The 15,516-nt window shown below is 51.3% G+C and overlaps 1 protein-coding gene across 2 annotated transcripts in view; it reads right to left on the bottom strand.

Moving 5' to 3' along the window:
* Positions 1 to 15,516, bottom strand: part of LOC144500519 (monocarboxylate transporter 12-like) — a 64,821-nt gene that overhangs the window by 29,467 nt on the left and 19,838 nt on the right. The window contains exon 1 of one of the 2 annotated variants that reach the window (XM_078223564.1): positions 1,860 to 1,873. The exons of the other annotated variant lie outside the window; for it this stretch is intronic. The gene's annotated coding sequence lies outside the window, so the exon portion shown is untranslated. Of the gene's footprint in view, positions 1 to 1,859; positions 1,874 to 15,516 lie in introns of those variants that run through there. 2 annotated transcript variants of the gene reach the window in all.

Below are 15,516 nucleotides of genomic sequence, written 5' to 3'. Positions count from 1 at the left end.
TAAAGTAACTATAATGGAATAAGTAACCAAGATCTGGAGGGAAGCAAAGTACAAACCCATGGAGGATACTGAGATGTATATAGATTTATAAATAAACAAGAATGGCTTTTACAGATAACGATGATATCATCCTTAGCGAAACAGGCAAACAATAAAGAAATCACATCTCTTCCCGGAATTCAAGGTGAAGCAGGCAACATCTTAAATCAGCAGGGTCCACGTGGCGATAGAAGCTTTTTATGTATGTAGGTTCGGAAAGAACTCTGCGACCACAAGAATAAAATTCCAAATTTCTTGGACCTTTAAGGAATGCCAGGTCGGCTGGTCAAAAGCTGCTATAACTCGCCTGAACCTGCACAGCGAAGAACTCTACCCATTTGTACCAGCATTTTACCTTTCAAATCTCTCCAATTCCACCCATGTTGAATATTTGAGTAACCCAACACCTTTTTCAAGTGAAATAAGTGCATGACTGAAAGTTGCTGAACTTAATGTGATCTTCAAAATTCTTCCAACCCAGTTTGAATGCAGCAAACAACTGCGTGAAAGTGGGAGGTTAAGTATCACACTTTGTTTTCTGATCCTAGAATCCCTACAGTGCTGGAGGAGGCCATTCAGCCCCATCGAGCTTGCACCGACAACAAACCTACCCAGGACATAATCCCGTAACCCCATGTATTTACGTTGCTAATCCACCTGACTCTAAGGGGGCAATTTAGCACGGTCAATCAACCTAACCTACACATCTTTGGAGTGTGGGAGGAAAGCAGGGCACCCAGAGGAAACCCACGCAGACATGGGGAGAACTTACGAACTCCACACAGACACCCAAGGCTGGAATTGAACCCCAGTCCCTGGCGTTGTGAGGCAGCATTGCTAACCAATGTGCCATCGTGCAGCCCATTGATTTTACAGCTGCCAAACTTCTGGCCACAGTCTCAATTTCTTTCCTTTTATCTGTGTCGGGGGGGGGGGGGGGTGTTCCTTTAAAAAGGTGGCCAATTTCTAAAAACTTTGGGGTCATTCTCCCATTCCGCTGCACTAATTCTTTAGAATCCAATGGAAACCGGCGGGAACACCAGGTAAGTGATCTAAATCTATTTTTAATGTAATTTAAATCTGATTAGCGGGCCCGGGACTGAATTCTCCAGGCCTGCTAGCATCTCCCACCCCGACAGGAGTATTTCAGGAGTATTTGTGGTGGCATGGTGGTTAGCACTGCTGTCTCACAGTGCAAGGGACCCAGGTTCGATTCCCAGCTTGGGTCACTGTCTGTGCAGAGTCTGCACGTTCTCCCCTTGTCTGCGTGGGTTTCTTGCGGGTGCTCCAGTTTCCTCCCACAGTCCGAAAGACGTGCTGGTTAGGTGGATTGGCCAATGCTAAATTCTCCCTCAGCGTACCCAAACAGGCACCGGAGTGTGGCGACTGGGGGATTTTCACAGTAACTTCATTGCAGTGTTAATGTAAGCCTACTTGTGACACTAATAAATAAACTTTAACTTTTAACTTCCCTCAGAAAGGCGAGTGGTGGCCTTGCAGTGGGGACCATCTGAGCCACCCACAGTGGCTTTCAGAGGTGACACCACAGTTCAGAAAGTGACCTAGTTCCAACGGAAACAGCGGATTGGTAAGTGATAGCAATCACTGGATCAGCTACAGGAGGACTTCAATATTTTGGGGAATTTGGCAGATGAAGTTTAATCTGGAGGAACGGGGATAAACAATCCGGAAATGGACTACAACCTAATGGAAAGGAACGTGTCTGAAAACTGAAAGATATTGGAGCTGTCACAGCAATGCTCCGTGACAGCAGGTAAACCAAATCAGATGTTGGCATCTATTAAAAAGTCACTGCTTACAACTTACCTTGGCCTCCCCTGTCCAGCCAGCTCCTCCCACTATGGTTCCATTGTCAGATTGCAGTGAGTGCTGGACTCCCCTTGACGTTTATTCCAATTATGTCGCAGGGCCGATCAGGTCATCAAGCTACAACCTTTGCTGGTAAAGTCATCCCCATTCAATCTAACCACACCCATGCATCATTCTCATTCCTGCCACGCATTGGCAAATGACACCCATGCCTTGATAAATAGCTAACGGTAGACACTGCCCTATGGCATCCATAAAATGCAAATGTGGCATCTCTTTAAAGTTGCTTGACAAGTTTGGTAATTATTATTTTGGCCTGGGGGAGAGGGTGGGGTTCCTAACTGTTGAAACTATTTCAATGGCCTACAGGGAGCAATTCCAGTTCTGTCACCTGCGATTTTCCAATCAGTGTAGCTCGCTGACATTCTGCTTGGCATTTTGGAACGCAATTCCAGCATTTTCCAAAGACAAGTAGCAGCAGTCTTTTCATCGCAATCCTTAGCAACTCCAACCAATGACTCATCTGTGCACAGAACTCGAGCAAAGAACTGAACCTTCTTCGCAACACACGCCTAACCATTCTTGACTTGCACAGGCTGTGCCCCAACACCTGGCTACACAGACTGCTCCCAAAAGTTAAGTTTAACTATGTGTCGGAAGCCAGTTTGAGCTCTGGTGGTGATTTGATCTTAATTCCTGAATGCATCGCTTCATTTGACTTTTAATGAGAATTGAAGAGGGCTCGCTGCTGTCGGTAAAGTTTGCCTATTTGCCGATATAAATCACTATGGGCGGCATTTTACAGCCACGCTCACCCCGAAACCGGAAAATCCCACCCAAGGTCAACAGATCTTTCCATGGTCCGCCCCTCGCCCGCTCCGATTCCCGCGACGAGCGGGCTGGGAAAATTCACCCCATATCTCAAATTAATCTGCCGAACGTGATTCGGAACAACGAGGTTGCATTTATATAGCGCTTATCACAAATGCTGAAGTACTTCATGCTGAATGAATTGTTTTTAAATCCAGCGGTCAATTTGCACAGTGCAAGATCCCACTGCCATTTACACCTTCTGATCTCTTAATGTGCCACGATCTTCTTACCCTTCTTCGCCACGATCACCACCATTTACAGTCCCTTTGTCTTATTGCCCACGGCATCTTAGTCAATCTCTCCTTTGCCACCAACAATCACTGGTCTTCTATAGAGCCCCCATAGCTCCGCCAATAGCTTCCCATTCTTCCAGCACCTCCCCCCTCCTCCAGCACTTCCCTCCTCCAGCACCTCCCAGTCTCCACCAGCACCTCCATGCCTCCTCCAGCACCCCTCCACCATCGCATCCCCCCCTCCTCCAGCACCTTTCCCCCCTCCTCCAGCACCTCCCCTCCTCCAGCACCTCCCCCTCCTCCAGCACCTCCCCCTCCTCCAGCACTTCCCCCCTCCTCCAGCACCTCCCCCGCTCCTCCAGCACCTCCCCCCTCCTCCAGCACCTCCTCCATCACCTCCCCCCCTCCTCCATCACCTCCCCCCCTCCTCCAGCACCTCCCCTCCTCCAGCACCTCCCCCTCCTCCAGCACCTCCCCTCCTCCAGCACCTCCCCCTCCTCCAGCACCTCCCCCCCTCCTCCAGCACCTCCCCTCCTCCAGCACCTCCCCTCCTCCAGCACCTCCCCCCCTCCTCCAGCACCTCCCCTCCTCCAGCACCTCCCCCTCCTCCAGCACCTCCCCCCTCCTCCAGCACCTCCTCCATCACCTCCGCCTCCTCCAGCACCTCCCCCTCCTCCAGCACCGCCCCCCTCCTCCAGCACCTCCCCCAGCACCTCCCCATCCTCCAGCACCTCCCCATCCTCCAGCACCTCCCCATCCTCCAGCACCTCCCCATCCTCCAGCACCTCCCCATCCTCCAGCACCTTCCCCTCCTCCAGCACCTTCCCGCTCCTCCAGCACCACTCCCGGTCTCCAGCACCTCCCCCTTTTTCCAGCACCTCCACCCCTCCTCCAGCACCTCCGCCTCCTCCAGCACCTCCCACTCCTCCAGCACCTCCCCCTCCTCCAGCACCTCCCCCCCTCCTCCAGCACTTCCCCCTCCTCCAGCACCTCCCCCCCTCCTCCAGCACCTCCTCCATCACCTCCCCCCCTCCTCCAGCACCTCCCCTCCTCCAGCACCTCCCCCTCCTACAGCACCTCCCCCCCTCCTCCAGCACCCCCCTCCTCCAGCACCTCCCCCCTCCTCCAGCACCTGCCCCCTCCTCCAGCACCTCCCCCCTCCTCCAGCACCTCCTCCATCACCTCCGCCTCCTCCAGCACCTCCCCCTCCTCCAGCACCTCCCCCCTCCTCCAGCACCTCCCCCAGCACCTCCCCATCCTCCAGCACCTCCCCATCCTCCAGCACCTCCCCATCCTCCAGCACCTCCCCATCCTCCAGCACCTTCCCCTCCTCCAGCACCTTCCCGCTCCTCCAGCACCACTCCCCGTTTCCAGCACCTCCCCCTTTTTCCAGCACCTCCGCCCCTCCTCCAGCACCTCCGCCTCCTCCAGCACCTCCCACTCCTCCAGCACCTCCCCCTCCTCCAGCACCTCCCACTCCTCCAGCACCTCCCACTCCTCCAGCACCTCCCCCCTCCTCCAGCACCTCCCCCCTCCTCCAGCACCTCCCCCTCCTCCAGCACCTCCCCCCTCCTCCAGCACCTCCCCCCTCCTCCAGCACCTCCCACTCCTCCAGCACCTCCCCCCTCCTCCAGCACCTCCCACTCCTCCAGCACCTCCCACTCCTCCAGCACCTCCCCCTCCTCCAGTACCTCCCCCTCCTCCAGCACCTCCCCCTCCTCCAGCACCTCCCCCTCCTCCAGCACCTCCCACTGCTCCAGCACCTCCCCCTCCTCCAGATGCATGGAACTGCTACTCCTGAGGGACCGTGTAAGGGAGCTGGAGCTGCGGCTCGATGACCTCAGTTTAGTCAGGGAAAATGAGAAAATAATAGATAGAAGTTATAAGCAGGTAGTCACACCGGGGCCTCAGAAGGAAGACAAGTGGGTCACAGTTAGGAAGGGTAAAAGTCATAAGGGTAATGTACCAGAAAGTACCCCAGTGGCAGTCTCCCATAATAGTAAGGGCTGGGCAACAGATGGGAGAGGGGAAGGGAGTGAGCAGTCAGTGGAGGAATCCCCTGTGGTTGCCCTCCTAAATAGGTATATTGTTTTGGATTCTGTGGAGGGGGATGACCCTCCAGGGGTAAGCCACGAGGACCAGATCGCCTGCACAGAGACAGGCTCAGAGGCCCAGAAGGGGATTAGAAGAGAAATAGTGGTGGGGGATGCGATGGTTAGAGGCACGGACAGGCGGTTCTGCGGGCGCGACCGAGACTCCAGGATAGTAGTCTGCCTCCCTGGTGCCGGGGTACTGGATGTCTCCGAGAGGGTAGGAAGCATATTGAAAAGGGAAGGTAATCAAACAGATGTAATTGTACACATTGGTGAAAATGACGTAGGTAGAAAGAGCAGGGGGGTCATACGAGAGCAATTCAGGCAGTTGGGTGCTAGGCTAAAAAATAAGGCCTCGAGGGTCGCAATCTCTGGACTGCTCCCAGTGCCTCGTGCAAGTGAGGCTCGGAACAGGGAGATTCTACAATTGAACACATGGCTAAAGGACTGGTGCAAGAGGGAGGGTTTCCAATTCATAGATTATTGGGAAGTCTTCAAGAGAGGATGGCACCTGTACGGAAAGGATGGGTTACACCTTAACTGGAAGGGCGCAAATATCCTGGCTGGGAGTTTTGCTAGAGTGTTTCGGCAGGATTTAAACTAGTGCGGCAGGGGGATGGGGATCAAAACAGTAGGTCAGTAAGTACTGAGGCTGGGGTTGAGCTGGGGGCCAGGGCAAGGCTAGATAAGAAGAGGAGCACTCTGGAGCAGGATGACCTGAGTGGGCCTGGAGGTCTGGAGTGCATCTGCTTCAATGCGAGGAGCGTAACGGGTAAAACAGACGAACTTAGGGCCTTAATGCTTACGCGGAATTTGGATGTGGTTGCGGTGACGGAAACTTGGTTAAAAGAAGGACAGGACTGGCAGCTGAATATTCTGGGGTATAAGTGTTTTAGGCGAGACAGAGGAGGGGCTAAAAAAGGTGGGGGAGTAACGGTATTAATTAGAGAGCATATTACAGCAGTGCAGAGAATGGACAACTTAGAGGGGTCATGTAATGAGTCGCAGAAACAGGAAAGGTGCAATCACTATGCTGGGGGTATACTACAGGCCACCCAACAGCCCACGGGAAGTGGAGGAACGGATATGTCAGGAGATTCTGGATATGTGCAGAAAAAATAGGGTTGTTGTAGTGGGAGACTTCAATTTCCCTGGTATAGACTGGAAAGTGCTTAGGGCTGGGGGTATGGATGGGGAGGAATTTGTAAAATGCATACTGGAAGGTTCTTTGGAACAGTATGTAGATAGCCCAATTAAAGAGGGGGCTATACTGGATCTAGTTCTGGGAAATGAGCCCGGTCAGGTCGTCAAAGTTTCGGTAGGGGAACATGTGGCAAATAGTGACCACAACTCTGTTAACTTTAGGATAGTAATGGACAAGGACGAGTGTTGTCCTAAGGGTAGGGTGCTAAATTGGGGGAAGGCTAACTATAGCCGGATTAGGCAGGAATTGGTGGCCGTTGATTGGGAGAGGCTATTCGGGGGTAAGTCCACGTCTGGCATGTGGGAGTCTTTTAAGGTACAGTTGATAAGGCTGCAGGACAGGCATGTGCCTGTAAAAAGAAAGGATAGGAAAGGTAGGATTCAAGAGCCGTGGATAACCAGGGAAATTGAGGATCTGATCAAAAAGAAAAGAGAGGCGTACGTTAGGTCCAGGCAACTGAAAACAGATGGGGCACTGGAGGAATACAGAGAGAGTAGGAAAGAACTCAAACGGGGAGTTAGAAGGGCAAAAAGAGGTCACGAAATGTTCTTGGCAGATAGGATTAAAGAGAATCCTAAGGCATTTTATTCATATGTTAGGAACAAAAGAGTTGTCAGGGAAAAAGTCGGACCTCTCAGGGACAAAGGAGGGGAATTATGCTTAGAACCCAAGGGAATAGGGGAGATCCTAAATGAATACTTTGCATCAGTATTCACAAAGGAGAGGGACTTGTTGACTGGGAGTATTTCAGAGGGAGGTGTTGACCCGTTAGAGAGAATCTCCATTACAAGGGAGGAAGTGTTAGGTTTTTTAGATAACATTAAAACTGACAAATCCGCAGGGCCTGATGGCATCTATCCTCGACTGCTCAGGAAGACAAGAGATGTAATTGCTGGGCCTCTGATGGAAATCTTTGTCTCTTCATTGGACACAGGTGAGGTCCCTGAGGATTGGAGGATAGCGAATGTGGTACCGTTATTTAAGAAGGGTAGCAGGGATAACCCGGGTAATTATAGGCCAGTGAGCTTGACATCCGTGGTAGGGAAGTTGTTGGAGAGGATTCTTAGAGACAGGATGTATGTGCATTTAGAACGGAACAATCTCATTAGTGACAGACAGCATGGTTTTGTAAGAGGGAAGTCGTGCCTTACAAATTTGGTGGAGTGTTTTGAGGAAGTTACAAAAACGGTTGACGAAGGAAGGGCCGTGGATGTCGTCTATATGGATTTCAGTAAGGCATTTGACAAAGTCCCTCATGGCAGGTTGGTTAAGAAGGTTAAGGCTCATGGGATACAAGGAGAAGTGGCTAGATGGGTAGAAAACTGGCTTGGCCACAGGAGACAGAGGGTAGCAGTCGAAGGGTCTTTTTCCGGCTGGAGGTCTGTGACCAGTGGTGTTCCGCAGGACTCTGTACTGGGACCTCTGCTATTTGTGGTATATATAAATGATTTGGAAGAAGGTGTAACTGGTGTTATCAGCAAGTTTGCGGATGACACGAAAATTTCTGGACTTGCGGATAGCGATGAACGTTGTCGGACAATACAGCAGGATATAGATAGGCTGGAAAATTGGGCGGAGAAATGGCAGATGGAATTTAATCCGGATAAATGCGAAGTGATGCAGTCCAAAGATGTGCGGGTTAGGTTGATTGGCCAGGTTAAAAATTGCCCCTTAGGGTTCTGAGATGCGTAGGTTAGCGGGATTAGCGGGTAAATATGCGGGGTAGGGCCTGGGTGGGATTGTGGTCGGTGCAGACACGATGGGCCGAATGGCCTCCTTCTGCACTGTAGGGTTTCTATGATTTCTATGATTTCTATGATTTTGGAAGAACTAATGTAGGGGGGAGTTATGCAATAAATGGCAGAGCCATCAAGAGTATAGAAACACAGAGGGACCTAGGTGTGCAAGTCCACAAATCCGTGAAGGTGGCAGCACAGGTGGAGAAGGTGGTGAAGAAGGCATATGGTATGCTTGCCTTTATAGGACGGGGCACAGAGTATAAAAGCTGGAGTCTGATGTTGCAGCTGTATAGAACGCTGGTTAAGCCACATTTGGAATACTGCGTACAGTTCTGGTCGCCGCACTACCAGAAGGACGTGGAGGCTTTGGAGAGAGTGCAGAGAAGGTTTACCAGGATGTTGCCTGCTATGGAGGGTCTTATCTATGAGGAGAGATTGGGTAAACTGGGCTTGTTCTCCCTGGAAAGACGGAGAATGAGGGGAGACCTAATAGAGGTGTACAAGATTAAGAAGGGTATGGATAGGGTGAACAGTGGGAAGCTTTTTCCCAGGTCAGAGGTGACGATCACGAGGGGCCACGGGCTCAAGGTGAGAGGGGCGAGGTATAACTCAGATATCAGAGGGACGTTTTTTACACAGAGAGTGGTGGGGGCCTGGAATGCGCTGCCAAGTAGGGTGGTGGAGGCAAACATGCTGGCATCGTTTAAGACTTACCTGGATGGTCACATGGGCAGTCTGGGAATGGAGGGATACAAACGAATGGTCTAGTTGGACCAAGGAGCGGCACAGGCTTGGAAGGCCGAAGGGCCTGTTTCCTGTGCTGTTCTTTGTTCTTTGTCCAGCACTTCCCCATCCTCCAGCACCTCCCCCCTCCTCCATCACCTCCCCATCCTCCATCACCTCCCCCCCCTCCAGCACCTCCCCTCTCCTGCAGTATCCCACCCCTCCTCCAGCACCTCCCCATCCTCCAGCACCTCCCCCTCCTCCAGCACCTCCCCATCCTCCATCACCTCCCCCTCCTCCAGCACCTCCCCTCTCCTGCAGTATCCCCCCCCTCCTCCAGCATCTCCCCATCTTCCAGCACCTCCCCCTCCTCCAGCACCTCCCCCCTCCTCCAGCACCTCCCCCCTCTCCTCCAGCACCACCTCACACCTCCAACACTCCAACAGTATGAATCTCATCCTACATTCAATTATCTTCAGCTCTTCCAGACTCAAAATGTTGGCTCTATTGTCTCTCCATAGGTGTTTCCAGACCTGCTGTGATTTTCCAGCATTTTCTGTTTTGGTTTCAGTTTCTGGCGTTATTTATTTTAGATTAATATCGATATTGCAGAATGGGTTTGGCTGTTTTCCATACATTTAAATGGTGGGCATGTTGGTAAGTGGAAGCCAGTGCAGTCTGCTGGGAATACATCTTGGAAAACAGACTGTACACTCTATGCATGATTTCCAAACGTTAACAGTAAGAAAATCACATACAGCTGGTGAATACATAGAATTTAGAATACATAGAATCCCTACAGTGCAGAAGGAGGCCATTCAGCCCATCGAACCTGCAGCAACAACAACCCCACACAGGCTCTATTCCTGTAACCCCACATATTAACCCTGCTAGTCCCCCTGACACTAAGGAGCAATTTAGCACGGCCAATCAACCTAACCCACACATTTTTAGACTGTGGGAGGAAACCGGAGCACCCGGAGGAAACCCAGGCAGACGCGGGGAGAATGTACAAACTCCACACAGACAGTCACCCAAATCGGGAATTGAACCCGAGTTCCTGGCGCTGTGAGGCAGCAGTGCTAACCACCGTGCCATCGTGCCGCCAACCCAGACGTGCTGGTTAGGTGGATTGGCCATGCTAAATTGCGCTTTAGTGTCCCAAGATTAAGTGGATTAGCCACGGTAAATGTGTGGGGTTATCGGGATAGGGCAGAGGAAAGGGCCTGGGTGGGATGCTCTTTTGGGGAGTTGGTGAGGACGCGATGGGCCGGATGGCCTCTTTCTGCACCGTATGGATTCAGCGTTAGTGAATTGACGGTCTGATAAGGAGATGACTATTTTTGACATTTAGCAAGATGTAATGAAACAGGAGGTAAGAAGGACACGGGCCACTCTTGCTATGAAGCTGCCACGTGCCCTGCTTGTTAATATTTGAAATTACAATGGGGAGCCATCCTCTTCAAAATGCTACTTAGCCTCCCTCAGCCTGTGTGCCGTGGAATAAAATATTTCTCAAGCTACTGCAGAGTCTCTAGCCAACAGCTCATTAGCACAGTATGTTAAGGCCATGGTCAGATTTTTGACCAGGGCCATTTGAAAGCCAGGTGAACAATGCCCTCCTTGTTACCACTGCAGTGAATTTGGCCCAGCTCAATAATAAGTAACGCACTGCAGTCATTCTGAATGACAGAAAAACAGGAAGCCATCCAGACAGAGTAAATGGGACCTTAAAGAGACTATAAATTGGCTAAAGACCAGCTCATTAACAAGCTACTGTTTTTCAATCTGTGCTACCAAGCTTGACAAACCAGTAAAGCAGAACGAACTTGCATTTTAGAGCACATTTGCAATGTTGCAAAGTGCTTTCCTGAAACAATTGTATAGCCAGTGTTGTAATGCAGCTAATTTTCAGGCAGCAAGATCTCACAAACCGCAGTGAGTTAAATGTCCAGGTAACTGAGGTTGACTGAGGGATAACTTTCAGCCAGGATGCCAGGAGAACTCCCATGCGTTTCCTCAAAATAGTGCCGTGGGATCCTTTACATCCGCTGGAGAACAGGGCCCCCAGTTAGCGTCACTTCCGTCAAACAGCACCTCTGACAGTGCAACACTCCAGCAGCACTGCACTGAAGTGTCAATCAGGATTATGGACTAATGTCTCTGGAGTGGAACTTGAATCTATGACCTCTGACTCTGATGAACTGCGTCACAGTTTATAGTACATCAAATAGGGGAGGTGATGGCCTATTGGTATTATCACTAGTCTATTAATCCAGAAATTTAGCGAATGTTCTGGGGACCCAGGTTCGAATCCTGCCACGGCAGATGGTGGAATTTGAATTCAATAAAAAAAAATCTGGAATTAAGAATCTACTGATGACCATGAAACCATTGTCAATTGTCAATCTGGTTCACTAATGTCCCTTAGGGAAGGAAACCTGCTGTCCTTAACTGGTCTGGCCTACATGGGACTCTAGAGCCACAGCAATGTGGTTGACTCTCAACTGCCCTTGGGCAACTAGGGATGGGCAATAAATGTTGGCCAGCCAGTGACACCCATGCCCCACGAATGAATAAAAAAAACACTGTGTGGACAAAATAAGGTGTGCGGGATGAATGAAGGGACTCGCAATGGCACTGTGGTACAGGGAGCTGTTCAAGTGAGGAGAGCACAAAGGAATGTAGTGGGAATAGGGGACAGTATAGTGAGGGGGACTGACACTGTTCTCTGCAGTAAAGAGCGGGAGTCCAGACAGCTATGTTGCCTGCCCAGTGCCGGGGTATGTGATAGCAGCTCAAGGGTTGAGAGGAACTTTGTGAAGATCCAGTAGTTGTAGGATCTGTCAAGGTACGAACGACATAGGCAGGACAAGAAACATTCTGCATGGTCAGTATGAGGAACTAGGCAACAAATTAAGAAGCAGAACCTCAGAGAAAAATCTTTGGATTATTACCTGAGCCACATGTAAATTGTCTCAGGGTAAATAAGATTGGAGAGATGAATGCCTGGCTCAAAGGCAGCAGAACTGGGGGAAGTGGAGGTTGTACCATTGGGATGGTCTACACATGCTGGGATTAGGGTACCAGCGAGCTGTGTAACTAGGGAGGTAGAGAGAGCTTTAAAATGAATAGTGGGGACAAGAGATAAATGTGGGAAGATGTGGTATATCAGAAAGTAGAAACAAAGCAAGATAGAAAGGAACTAATATGGAAAATGATAGACTGTGACAGGAAAGGACAGAGAGCACAAATCTAAGAGTAAACTAACAGATAACGCTAGAGATTATAAAAATAATGGGAGGACAAAACTTAAGACTCTGTGTCTAAAAGTACGTAGATTTCAAAACAAACAGATGAATTGATAGTACAAGTAGGAATAAATAAATATGATCTGACAGCCATTGCAGAGATATGGTGGGGGGGGGGGGGGGGATTCTCCCAAAACAATTCAAAGTGTCGAATTAACGTAAAAACTGGAGTAAATCACGCTTTTTTCAGTGGGAGTTTCAAAATGAATCTCCCACACTCTGTGCCTGCAGAGAGCACCAGCGTGAATTAGTCCAAAAATCAGTGGGTGGGGTCTATTCCCACTGGAGAGGCCAGCAGCATAGCGCTGAACGGGCCACTGTGTGTGCGCCGATCTGTCAACGCCGAGATCAGTGCATGCACAGTAGCCCCGCACTGCCGACCTCCCGTTCGCTGGCCTGCCCCGCAATCACACACTGCTGCCCCACCAATCCCACCACAGCCCGATCGCTGGCCCCCCAAACATGTCCGGGCCAGCCTCGACCTCCCCCCCCTCCCCACCCCCTCCCAGCCACCGGACAGCCTCAATCTTCCCCCCGGCCCCCCCCCCCCATCCCCCCCAGCCGCAGTGCCGACACCCACCCTGCAGCCCCAACTCTTCCCCCCCACCCCCAATGGCCAGTCCCGATCGCTGGCCTCCTTCCCTCTGTAAAAGTGGCAATGCCCAGGGGGCACCCGCCCCAGACCCTCGGGGGGCCTCAACAGCCTCCCCTTCACTCCAGTGGGGTCGGGCCACCAGCTCCCTGCAGTGGGGAGCTATACTAAACCCCGCTGGAGGGAAGTAATCCTGGCAGGGAGGGGGGAGAGGCTAGCAAACCCGGAGGTTTTAGTTCTGGGCCCGCTAATGGGGTTTAAATCATATTCAAATATTGATTTAAATAAATTATGCATCTCCGCACCGATTTCAAACGGAGCTGACGGCGCTGGAAATCCGGCTGCTGGAGACACGCGGAGATCACGGCGCCCAGTGGGGAGTCCGTGAAATGGCCTCCGCTTGAGTCTCCTGCACTACAAAAGCTGCAGTGGGATGGGAGAATCGCCCCATGCTTAGAGGATGACATAGATTGGGACATGAATATTGAAGGGTTAGTGACATTTAGGAAGCCGAGAAAAGGTGGAGGGGTGGCTCTGTTAATTAATGATGGTGTTGGCACAATAGAGAGGGATGACCCAAGTTCAGGAAACCAGGATGTCGAAGCAGTTGTGTGGAGATGGAGAATGAGAAGGGCAATAAGTCATACATGCAAGTGGTGTACAGGCCCCTAACAGTAATCACATGGTAGGGTGGGTACCAAAGAAGAAATAATGGAAGCTTATCAGAATGGTACAGTGTTTATCAGGGGGAATTTAATCTGCACGAAGATTGGAAAAATTAGATGGGTAAAGCAGCGAAGATGAGGGGCGGGGTTGCAGGTCGAGTCCAGTGCACAGTGAACAGGTGGAGGAGTGGACAACCTGCTCACACTGAGCAAATTTGAGATGAGAGGGTTAGAGTGCAAGCATAGAGCAAGGTCCTCAGGCCATGGAGAGAAAGGGGTCTCGGAGGAAGGTAAGAGTCCAGTCGACTCAGATATGAGACAGGTGGAGAGTGCAAACTATGTGATGTTGTCTCAACTAAAATGTGAAATTCTAAACAAGAGTCCCAGTGATCCTCCAAGCATGATGCAGTTGTCCATAGTCTCACCAGTCCGTCTAGTCTATACACTGCCGGTGATAACTGATATCGCTGACATATTATCTTCCCCCCTCAGAGACGCCATCCTCCAGAGGCCGTCATGACCACATGGACCCTCCCTTGACACCTGAGGAGGAGCCACAGATAGATCCACCCGCATCTCATTCTCTCTCGCTAACAGGCACCAGCACAGATACAAGCACATCGGTGGATATTAGTTTGCCACCTCAGATGGTAGTGCACTGTGGGAAGGGTACACACTGGCAATGAGGTCACTGCCAGTGTGTGAGGTGGATGAAGCTTTGAGTCTCTGTGATAGGGGCCTGTCCATCGATGGTGAGCAGTGACGTCCAAACTTACCTCACGCTGGCGGGCAAGCTGCCTGCCATCTCTGTGTGCCCCTCTCACGGTGCCCTGGACAAGGGTGGAAGCTCCTCTGCTCCTCTGCCAGTGAGCGTGGCATCTGACAACCCTAGAATGAATGAGGAGTGCCCAGCCATCTTACTGGAAGCATCCTCCCAGATGGAGCCTGCTCAGGCACTGCCACCCAGAGGACAAGCGCCAAGGTCATCAGGGCCAACATGACAGCAGTGCCAGCAATCTGCTTCCAATGCTGCTGCCAGTGAGCCTGGGGGGGTTGGGGGGCGGGGGGGGGGGGGGGGGGGTGGGGGGGGGCGGCGGTTGGTTGGGGGGGGGGCGCGGTTGGTGGGGGGGCGGGGGGGCGGTGATGGTTGGGGGGGGGGTGGTGCTGTGCCAAGACACAGCACTCGCAAGTTGAGTGCACTGTAAGCAAGGATGTAGTTTTCACAAGTACATTCACCCATTTCGTCAATGGAATGTATTATTTTTGAGTAACTGTCACACCCATTCCTTGCTCTGTTCCTTGCTTACATCTCTGGTAAAAATATAAATCAAGATTTTGTTTTGATGACCAGAGTGTTTTGCATGTTTTCCAAAGATGCAGGCCTCATCAGTGCCTCATGATAGACGGCAGGGCGGCTAACATCTTCACAGAGGTGAAGATGCGGGTCATGGCATCATATTCTCAGGAATGTGAGAGAAGCAATGCCCTCGTAACGAGATGGAAGGTGAGCCTTAGCAACCTAGCCGAAGGAGCATTGAATCAAGGCATCCCTGGTGTCTGTGACTCCCTGAAGGTTCACCACATCTGCCTCCTCGTCCTCACCCTGTGTCTATCTGGGTTCCACATCAGATCCATTTGTACAGTCTTCCTCTGAGGCATGTGGAGCTGCCTCGATATTCTCATCCTCAAGTGCGTCCCCCTCACCAGTGCCAAGTTATCCAGAGCACAGCAGTCCACAGCAATAAGTGACACCCGCTCTGGAAGTATTGCAGGGCACCCCAGAATAGTCGCGGCAGTGAACAGCTGATCTTCAGTCATCTTATTTTCCTCTCAACCACTGCCCTTGTGGAGGCAATACTCTGATTGTACAACTCTCTCCTGCCTCTGTCCTTGCGTGCCAGATTGGCGTCACCAGCAACTTTTCAACAGTTACCCTTTGTCACCCAACAACCAACCATCCAACCAAGCTAGATCCATAGACAGCTTTGGCAGCTGGAAGTGTGGCCGAATGTATGCATCATGGAGGCTGCATGGGTGCCTTGCACAGACTTGAAGAATCCCACTTCTGTGGTCACATATTCATGTTCATGAGGTGGTTCACAAAGGCACACAGCTGACCCACTGGAGCCTTGATAGCCACATTAGCACAGTCAATGGCACCCTGGATGTGGGGGAACCCTCCAATAGCTGCGCAGCCTCTAGCTCGCTTGTGCT

The sequence above is a fragment of the Mustelus asterias genome, chromosome 11, assembly GCF_964213995.1.
Source record: "Mustelus asterias chromosome 11, sMusAst1.hap1.1, whole genome shotgun sequence".
In the NCBI taxonomy this organism is placed as follows: domain Eukaryota; kingdom Metazoa; phylum Chordata; class Chondrichthyes; order Carcharhiniformes; family Triakidae; genus Mustelus; species Mustelus asterias.
Note: the sequence above shows the minus strand (reverse complement) of the source record. Positions and strands in the feature narration are given on the sequence as shown.